A 10,100-nucleotide genomic window follows, 5' to 3' on the forward strand; every position below is an offset into this window, starting at 1 on the left:
AGGGTGGAGTTGGAGGGTGGAGTTGGAGTTGAAGGGTGGAGTTGGATTTGAATGGTGGAGTTGGTGGGTGGAGTAGGAGTTGGAGGGTGGAGTTGGATTTGGAGGGTGGAGTTGGAGTTGGAGGGTGGAGTTGGAGGGTGGAGTTGGAGTTGGAGGGTGGAGTTGGATAGTGGGGTTGGAGTTGGAGGGTGAAGTTGGATAGTGGAGTTGGAGTTGGAGGGTGGAGTTGGATAGTGGAGTTGGAGTTGGAGGGTGGAGTTGGAGGGTGGAGTTGGAGTTGGAGGATGGAGTTGGAGTTGGAGGGTGGAGTCGGAGTTGCAGGGTGGAGTTGGAGTTGGAGTTGGAGGGTGAAGTTGGAGTTGGAGAGTGGAGTCGGAGGGTGCAGTTGGAGTGTGGAGTTGAAGGGTGGAGTTGGAGGGTGGAGTTGGAGTTGGAGGGTGGAGTTGGAGGGTGGAGTTGGAGTGTGGAGTTGAAGGGTGGAGTTGGAGGGTGGAGTTGGAAGGTGGAGTTTGAGGGTGGAGTTGGAGTTGGAGGGTGGAGTTGGAGGGTGAAGTTGGAGTTGGAGTGTGGAATTGTAGTTGGAGGGTGGAGTTGGAGGGTGGAGTTGGAGGGTGGAGTTTGAGTTGGAGAGTGGAGTTGGAGGGTGGAGTTGGAGTTGGAGGGTGGAGTTGGAGTTGGAGGGTGGAGTTGGAGGGTGGAGTTGGAGTTGAAGGGTGGAGTTTGATTTGAATGGTGGAGTTGGAGGGTGGAGTTGGAGTTGGAGGGTGGAGTTGGATTTGGAGGGTGGAGTTGGAGTTGGAGGGTGGAGTTGGAGGGTGGAGTTGGAGTTGGAGGGTGGAGTTGGATAGTGGGGTTGGAGTTGGAGGGTGAAGTTGGATAGTGGAGTTGGAGTTGGAGGGTGGAGTTGGATAGTGGAGTTGGAGTTGGAGGGTGGAGTTGGAGGTGGAGTTGGAGTTGGAGGATGGAGTTGGAGGGTGGAGTCGGAGTTGCAGGGTGGATTTGGAGGGTGGAGTTTGAGGGTGGATTTGGAGGGTGGAGTTGGAGTTGGTGGGTGGAGTTGGTGGAGGGTGGAGTTGGAGTTGGAGTGTGGAGTTGGAGTTGGAGGGTGGAGTTGGAGGGTGGAGTTGGAGGGTGGAGTTGGAGTTGGAGGGTGGAGTTGGAGGGTGGAGTTGGAGTTGGATGGTGAAGTTGGAGGGTGGAGTTGGAGTGTGGAGTTGGAGTTGGAGGGTGGTTGGAGGGTGGATTGAAGGGTGGAGTAGGAGTTGGAGTTGTAGGGTGGAGTTGTGGGGGTGGAGTTGGAGTTGGAGGGTGGAGTTGGAGGGTGGAGTTGGAGTTGGAGGGTGGAGTTGGAGTTGGAGGGCAGAGGGTGGAGTTGGAGGGTGGAGTTGGAGTTGGAGGTGGAGTTGGAGTTGGAGGGTGGAGTTAAAGGGTGGAGTTGGAAGGTGGAGTTGGAGGGTGCAGTTGGAGTTGGAGGGTGGAGGGTTGAATTGGAGGGTGGAGTTGGAGGTTGGAGTTGGAGTTGGAGGGTGGAGTTGGACGGGCGATTTGGAGGGTGGAGTTGGAGTTGGAGGGTGGAGGGTGGAGTTGGAGTTGAAGGGTGGAGTTGGAGGGTGGAGTTGGACGGTGGAGTTGGAGTTGGAGGGTGGAGTTGGAGGGTGGAGTTGGTTGGAGTTGGAGGGTGCAGTTGGAGGGTGGAGTTGGAGGGTGGAGTTGGAGGTTGGAGTTGGAGGTTGGAGTTGGAGGGTGGAGTTGGAGGGTGGAGTTGGAGGGTGGAGTTGGAAGGTGGAGTTGGAGGGTGGAGTTGGAGTTGGAGGGTGGAGTTGGAGGGTGGAGTTGGAGGGTGGAGTTGGAGGGTGGAGTTGGAGTTGGAGGGTGGAGTTGGAGTTGGATGGTGGAGTTGGAGGGTTTAGTTGGAGTTGGAGGGTGGAATTGAAGGGTGGAGTTGGAGAGTGGAGTTGGAGCGTGGAGTTAGAGTTGGAGTTGGAGTTGGAGGGTGGAGTTGGAGGGTGGAGTTGGAGTTGGACGGTGGAGTTGGAGGGTGGAGTTGGACGGTGGAGTTGGGGGGTGGAGTTGGAGGGTTTTGGAGTTGGAGGGTGGAATTGGAGGATGGAGTTGGAGGGTGGAGTTGGAGGGTGGAGTTGGAAGGTGGAGTTGGAGGGTGGAGTTGGAGTTGGAGGGTGGAGTTGGAGGGTGAAGTTGGAGGGTGGAGTTGGGGGGTGGAGTTGGAGGGCGGAGTTAGAGTTGGAGTTGGAGTTGGAGGGTGGAGTTGGAGTTGGAGGGTGGAGTTGGAGTTGGAGGGTGGAGTTGGAGGGTGAAGTTGGAGGGTGGAGTTGGAGAGTGGAGTTGGAGGGCGGAGTTAGAGTTGGAGTTGGAGTTGGAGGGTGGAGTTGGAGTTGGAGGGTGGAGTTGGAGTTGGACGGTGGAGTTGGAGGGTGAAGTTGGAGGGTGGAGTTGGGGGGTGGAGTTGGGGGGTGGAGTTGGAGGGTTTGGGAGTTGGAGGGTGGAATTGGAGGGTGGAGTTGGAGGGTGGAGTTGGAGGATGGAGTTGGAGGGTGGAGTTGGAGTTGGAGGGTTGAGTTGGAGGGTTGAGTTGGAGGGTGGAGTTGGTTGGAGTTGGAGGGTGCAGTTGGAGGGTGGAGTTGGAGGTTGGAGTTGGAGGGGTGGAGTCTGAGGGTGGAGTTGGAGGGTGGAGTTGGAAGGTAGAGTTGGAGTTTGAGGGTGGAGTTGGAGGGTGGAGTTGGAGGGTGGAGTTGGAGTTGGAGGGTGGAGTTGGAGTTGGAGGGGGTGGAGTTGAAGGGTGGAGTTGGAGAGTGGAGTTGGAGGGTGGAGTTGGAGTTGGAGGGTGGAGTTGGAGTTGGACAGTGGAGTTGGAGGGTGGAGTTGGTCGGTGGAGGTTGGACGGTGGAGTTGGGGGGTTGGAGGGTTTGGGAGTTGGAGGGTGGAATTGGAGGGTGGAGTTGGAGGGTGGAGTTGGAGGATGGAGTTGGAGGGTGGTGTTGGAGGGTTGAGTTGGAGGGTTGAGTTGGAGGGTTGAGTCGGAGAGTTGAGTTGGAGGGTGGAGTTGGATGGTGGAGTTGGAGTTGGAGGGTGGAGTTGGTGTTGGAGGGTGGAGTTGGAGGGTTGGAGTTGGAGGGTGGAGTTGGAGGGTGGAGTTGGAGGGTGGATATGGAGGCTGGAGTTGGAGTTGGAGGATGGAGTTTGAGTTGCAGGGTGGAGTTGGAGGGTGGAGTTGGAGTGGGAGGGCTGAGTTGGAGATGGAGGGTGGAGTTGGAGAGTGGAGTTGGAGTTGGAGTTGGAGTGTGGAGTTGGAGATGGAGGGTGGAGTCAGAGGGTGGAGTTGGAGTTGGAGGGTGGAGTTGGAGGGTGGAGTTGGAGTTGGAGTTGGAGGGTGGAGTTGGAGTTGGAGGGTGGAGTTGGAGTTGGAGGGTGGAGTTGGAGTTGGAGGGTGGAGTTGGATTTGGAGGGTGGAGTTGGAGTTGGAGGGTGGAGTTGGAGTTGGAGCGTGGAGTTGGAGCGTGGAGTTGGAGGTTGGAGTTGGAGCTGTAGGGTGGAGTTGGATAGTGGAGTTGGAGTTGGAGGGTGGAGTTGGATAGTGGAGTTGGAGTTGGAGGGTGGAGTTGGACAGTGGAGTTGGAGTTGGAGGGTGGAGTTGGAGGGTGGAGTTGGAGTTGGAGGGTGGAGTTGGAGGGTGGAGTTGGAGTGTGGAGTTGAAGGGTGGAGTTGGAGGGTGGAGTTGGATGATGGAGTTGGAGGGTGGAGTTGGAGTTGGAGGGTTGAGTTGGAGGGTTGAGTTGGAGAGTTGAGTTGGAGGGTTGGAGTTGGAGGGTGGAGTTGGAGGTAGAGTTGGATGGTGGAGTTGGAGTTGGAGGGTGGAGTTGGAGGGTGGAGTTGGAGGGTGGAGTTAGAGGGTGGATATGGAGGGTGGAGTTGGAGTTGGAGGGTGGAGTTGGAGGGTGGAGTTGGAGTGTGGAGTTGAAGGGTGGAGTTGGGAGGGTGGAGTTGGAAGGTGGAGTTTGAGGGTGGAGTTGGTGTTGGAGGGTGGAGTTGGAGGGTGAAGTTGGAGTTGGAGTGTGGAATTGTAGTTGGAGGGTGGAGTTGGAGGGTGGAGTTGGAGGGTGGAGTTGGAGTTGGAGAGTGGAGTTGGAGGGTGGAGTTGGAGTTGGAGGGTGGAGTTGGAGTTGGAGGGTGGAGTTGGAGGGTGGAGTTGGAGTTGAAGGGTGGGAGTTGGATTTGAATGGTGGAGTTGGTGGGTGGAGTAGGAGTTGGAGGGTGGAGTTGGATTTGGAGGGTGGAGTTGGAGTTGGAGGGTGGAGTTGGAGGGTGGAGTTGGAGTTGGAGGGTGGAGTTGGATAGTGGGGTTGGAGTTGGAGGGTGAAGTTGGATAGTGGAGTTGGAGTTGGAGGGTGGAGTTGGATAGTGGAGTTGGAGTTGGAGGGTGGAGTTGGAGGGTGGAGTTGGAGTTGGAGGATGGAGTTGGAGTTGGAGGGTGGAGTCGGAGTTGCAGGGTGGAGTTGGAGTTGGAGTTGGAGGGTGAAGTTGGAGTTGGAGAGTGGAGTCGGAGGGTGCAGTTGGAGTGTGGAGTTGAAGGGTGGAGTTGGAGGGTGGAGTTGGAGTTGGAGGGTGGAGTTGGAGGGTGGAGTTGGAGTGTGGAGTTGAAGGGTGGAGTTGGAGGGTGGAGTTGGAAGGTGGAGTTTGAGGGTGGAGTTGGAGTTGGAGGGTGGAGTTGGAGGGTGAAGTTGGAGTTGGAGTGTGGAATTGTAGTTGGAGGGTGGAGTTGGAGGGTGGAGTTGGAGGGTGGAGTTGGAGTTGGAGAGTGGAGTTGGAGGGTGGAGTTGGAGTTGGAGGGTGGAGTTGGAGTTGGAGGGGTGGAGTTGGAGGGTGGAGTTGGAGTTGAAGGGTGGAGTTTGATTTGAATGGTGGAGTTGGAGGGTGGAGTTGGAGTTGGAGGGTGGGAGTTGGATTTGGAGGGTGGAGTTGGAGTTGGAGGGTGGAGTTGGAGGGTGGAGTTGGAGTTGGAGGGTGGAGTTGGATAGTGGGGTTGGAGTTGGAGGGTGAAGTTGGATAGTGGAGTTGGAGTTGGAGGGTGGAGTTGGATAGTGGAGTTGGAGTTGGAGGGTGGAGTTGGAGGGTGGAGTTGGAGTTGGAGGATGGAGTTGGAGGGTGGAGTCGGAGTTGCAGGGTGGATTTGGAGGGTGGAGTTTGAGGGTGGATTTGGAGGGTGGAGTTGGAGTTGGTGGGTGGAGTTGGTGGAGGGTGGAGTTGGAGTTGGAGTGTGGAGTTGGAGTTGGAGGGTGGAGTTGGAGGGTGGAGTTGGAGGGTGGAGTTGGAGTTGGAGGGTGGAGTTGGAGGGTGGAGTTGGAGTTGGATGGTGAAGTTGGAGGGTGGAGTTGGAGTGTGGAGTTGGAGTTGGAGGGTGGTTGGAGGGTGGATTGAAGGGTGGAGTAGGAGTTGGAGTTGTAGGGTGGAGTTGTGGGGTGGAGTTGGAGTTGGAGGGTGGAGTTGGAGGGTGGAGTTGGAGTTGGAGGGTGGAGTTGGAGTTGGAGGGCAGAGGGTGGAGTTGGAGGGTGGAGTTGGAGTTGGAGGGTGGAGTTGGAGTTGGAGGGTGGAGTTAAAGGGTGGAGTTGGAAGGTGGAGTTGGAGGGTGCAGTTGGAGTTGGAGGTGGAGGGTTGAATTGGAGGGTGGAGTTGGAGGTTGGAGTTGGAGTTGGAGGGTGGAGTTGGACGGGCGATTTGGAGGGTGGAGTTGGAGTTGGAGGGTGGAGGGTGGAGTTGGAGTTGAAGGGTGGAGTTGGAGGGTGGAGTTGGACGGTGGAGTTGGAGTTGGAGGGTGGAGTTGGAGGGTGGAGTTGGTTGGAGTTGGAGGGTGCAGTTGGAGGGTGGAGTTGGAGGGTGGAGTTGGAGGTTGGAGTTGGAGGTTGGAGTTGGAGGGTGGAGTTGGAGGGTGGAGTTGGAGGGTGGAGTTGGAAGGTGGAGTTGGAGGGTGGAGTTGGAGTTGGAGGGTGGAGTTGGGAGGGTGGAGTTGGAGGGTGGAGTTGGAGGGTGGGAGTTGGAGTTGAAGGGTGGAGTTGGAGTTGGATGGTGGAGTTGGAGGGTTTAGTTGGAGTTGGAGGGTGGAATTGAAGGGTGGAGTTGGAGAGTGGAGTTGGAGCGTGGAGTTAGAGTTGGAGTTGGAGTTGGAGGTGGAGTTGGAGGGTGGAGTTGGAGATGGACGGTGTGGAGGGTGGAGTTGGACGGTGGAGTTGGGGGGTGGAGTTGGAGGGTTTTGGAGTTGGAGGGTGGAATTGGAGGATGGAGTTGGAGGGTGGAGTTGGAGGGTGGAGTTGGAGGATGGAGTTGGAGGGTGGAGTTGGAGTTGGAGGGTTGAGTTGGAGGGTTGAGTTGGAGGGTGGAGTTGGAGAGTGGAGTTGGAGGGCGGAGTTAGAGTTGGAGTTGGAGTTGGAGGGTGGAGTTGGAGTTGGAGGGTGGAGTTGGAGTTGGACGGTGGAGTTGGAGGGTGAAGTTGGAGGGTGGAGTTGGGGGGTGGAGTTGGAGGGTTTTGGAGTTGGAGGGTGGAATTGGAGGGTGGAGTTGGAGTTGGAGGGTAGAGTTGGAGTTGGAGGGTGGAGTTGGAGGGTGGAGTTGGAGTTGGAGGGTGGAGTTGGAGGGTGAAGTTGGAGGGTGGAGTTGGGGGGTGGAGTTGGAGGGCGGAGTTAGAGTTGGAGTTGGAGTTGGAGGGTGGAGTTGGAGTTGGAGGGTGGAGTTGGAGTTGGAGGGTGGAGTTGGAGGGTGAAGTTGGAGGGTGGAGTTGGAGAGTGGAGTTGGAGGGCAGAGTTAGAGTTGGAGTTGGAGGGTGGAGTTGGAGTTGGAGGGTGGAGTTGGAGTTGGACGGTGGAGTTGGAGGGTGAAGTTGGAGGGTGGAGTTGGGGGGTGGAGTTGGGGGGTGGAGTTGGAGGGTTTGGGAGTTGGAGGGTGGAATTGGAGGGTGGAGTTGGAGGGTGGAGTTGGAGTTGGAGGGTTGAGTTGGAGGGTTGAGTTGGAGGGTGGAGTTGGTTGGAGTTGGAGGGTGCAGTTGGAGGGTGGAGTTGGAGGTTGGAGTTGGAGGGTGGAGTTGGAGGGTGGAGTTGGAGTTGGAGGGTTGAGTTGGAGGGTTGAGTTGGAGGGTGGAGTTGGTTGGAGTTGGAGGGTGCAGTTGGAGGGTGGAGTTGGAGGTTGGAGTTGGAGGGTGGAGTTGGAGGGTGGAGTTGGAGGGTGGAGTTGGAAGGTAGAGTTGGAGTTTGAGGGTGGAGTTGGAGGGTGGAGTTGGAGGGTGGAGTTGGAGTTGGAGGGTGGAGTTGGAGTTGGAGGGTGGAGTTGAAGGGTGGAGTTGGAGAGTGGAGTTGGAGGGTGGAGTTGGAGTTGGAGGGTGGAGTTGGAGTTGGACAGTGGAGTTGGAGGGTGGAGTTGGACGGTGGAGTTGGACGGTGGAGTTGGGGGTGGAGTTGGAGGGTTTGGGAGTTGGAGGGTGGAATTGGAGGGTGGAGTTGGAGGGTGGAGTTGGAGGATGGAGTTGGAGGGTGGTGTTGGAGGGTTGAGTTGGAGGGTTGAGTTGGAGGGTTGAGTCGGAGAGTTGAGTTGGAGGGTGGAGTTGGATGGTGGAGTTGGAGTTGGAGGGTGGAGTTGGTGTTGGAGGGTGGAGTTGGAGGGTTGGAGTTGGAGGGTGGAGTTGGAGGGTGGAGTTGGAGGGTGGATATGGAGGCTGGAGTTGGAGTTGGAGGATGGAGTTTGAGTTGCAGGGTGGAGTTGGAGGGTGGAGTTGGAGTGGGAGGGCTGAGTTGGAGATTGAGGGTGGAGTTGGAGAGTGGAGTTGGAGTTGGAGTTGGAGTGTGGAGTTGGAGATGGAGGGTGGAGTCGGAGGGTGGAGTTGGAGTTGGAGGGTGGAGTTGGAGGGTGGAGTTGGAGTTGGAGTTGGAGGGTGGAGTTGGAGTTGGAGGGTGGAGTTGGAGTTGGAGGGTGGAGTTGGAGTTGGAGGGTGGAGTTGGATTTGGAGGGTGGAGTTGGAGTTGGAGGGTGGAGTTGGAGTTGGAGCGTGGAGTTGGAGGTTGGAGTTGGAGGTTGGAGTTGGAGCTGTAGGGTGGAGTTGGATAGTGGAGTTGGAGTTGGAGGGTGGAGTTGGATAGTGGAGTTGGAGTTGGAGGGTGGAGTTGGACAGTGGAGTTGGAGTTGGAGGGTGGAGTTGGAGGGTGGAGTTGGAGGGTGGAGTTGGAGTTGGAGGGTGGAGTTGGAGGGTGGAGTTGGAGTGTGGAGTTGAAGGGTGGAGTTGGAGGGTGGAGTTGGAAGGTGGAGTTTGAGGGTGGAGTTGGAGTTGGAGGGTGGAGTTGGAGGGTGAAGTTGGAGTTGGAGTGTGGAATTGTAGTTGGAGGGTGGAGTTGGAGGGTGGAGTTGGAGGGTGGAGTTGGAGGGTGAAGTTGGAGTTGGAGTGTGGAATTGTAGTTGGAGGGTGGAGTTGGAGGGTGGAGTTGGAGGGCGGAGTTAGAGTTGGAGTTGGAGTTGGAGGGTGGAGTTGGAGTTGGAGGGTGGAGTTGGAGGGTGAAGTTGGAGGGTGGAGTTGGGGGGTGGAGTTGGAGGGTTTTGGAGTTGGAGGGTGGAATTGGAGGGTGGAGTTGGAGTTGGAGGGTAGAGTTGGAGTTGGAGGGTGGAGTTGGAGGGTGGAGTTGGAGGGTGGAGTTGGAGGGTGAAGTTGGAGGGTGGAGTTGGGGGGTGGAGTTGGAGGGTGGAGTTAGAGTTGGAGTTGGAGTTGGAGGGTGGAGTTGGAGTTGGAGGGTGGAGTTGGAGTTGGAGGGTGGAGTTGGAGGGTGAAGTTGGAGGGTGGAGTTGGAGAGTGGAGTTGGAGGGCGGAGTTAGAGTTGGAGTTGGAGGGTGGAGTTGGAGTTGGAGGGTGGAGTTGGAGTTGGACGGTGGAGTTGGAGGGTGAAGTTGGAGGGTGGAGTTGGGGGGTGGAGTTGGGGGGTGGAGTTGGAGGGTTTGGGAGTTGGAGGGAGGAATTGGAGGGTGGAGTTGGAGGGTGGAGTTGGAGGATGGAGTTGGAGGGTGGAGTTGGAGTTGGAGGGTTGAGTTGGAGGGTTGAGTTGGAGGGTGGAGTTGGTTGGAGTTGGAGGGTGCAGTTGGAGGGTGGAGTTGGAGGTTGGAGTTGGAGGGTGGAGTTGGAGGGTGGAGTTGGAAGGTAGAGTTGGAGTTTGAGGGTGGAGTTGGAGGGTGGAGTTGGAGGGTGGAGTTGGAGTTGGAGGGTGGAGTTGGAGTTGGAGGGTGGAGTTGAAGGGTGGAGTTGGAGAGTGGAGTTGGAGGGTGGAGTTGGAGTTGGAGGGTGGAGTTGGAGTTGGACAGTGGAGTTGGAGGGTGGAGTTGGACGGTGGAGTTGGACGGTGGAGTTGGGGGTGGAGTTGGAGGGTTTGGGAGTTGGAGGGTGGAATTGGAGGGTGGAGTTGGAGGGTGGAGTTGGAGGATGGAGTTGGAGGGTGGTGTTGGAGGGTTGAGTTGGAGGGTTGAGTTGGAGGGTTGAGTCGGAGAGTTGAGTTGGAGGGTGGAGTTGGATGGTGGAGTTGGAGTTGGAGGGTGGAGTTGGTGTTGGAGGGTGGAGTTGGAGGGTTGGAGTTGGAGGGTGGAGTTGGAGGGTGGAGTTGGAGGGTGGATATGGAGGCTGGAGTTGGAGTTGGAGGATGGAGTTTGAGTTGCAGGGTGGAGTTGGAGGGTGGAGTTGGAGTGGGAGGGCTGAGTTGGAGATGGAGGGTGGAGTTGGAGAGTGGAGTTGGAGTTGGAGTTGGAGTGTGGAGTTGGAGATGGAGGGTGGAGTCGGAGGGTGGAGTTGGAGTTGGAGGGTGGAGTTGGAGGGTGGAGTTGGAGTTGGAGTTGGAGGGTGGAGTTGGAGTTGGAGGGTGGAGTTGGAGTTGGAGGGTGGAGTTGGAGTTGGAGGGTGGAGTTGGATTTGGAGGGTGGAGTTGGAGTTGGAGGGTGGAGTTGGAGTTGGAGCGTGGAGTTGGAGCGTGGAGTTGGAGGTTGGAGTTGGAGCTGTAGGGTGGAGTTGGATAGTGGAGTTGGAGTTGGAGGGTGGAGTTGGATAGTGGAGTTGGAGTTGGAGGGTGGAGTTG

This window comes from Lissotriton helveticus, chromosome 5_1, assembly GCF_964261635.1.
Source record: "Lissotriton helveticus chromosome 5_1, aLisHel1.1, whole genome shotgun sequence".
NCBI classification, from domain to species: domain Eukaryota; kingdom Metazoa; phylum Chordata; class Amphibia; order Caudata; family Salamandridae; genus Lissotriton; species Lissotriton helveticus.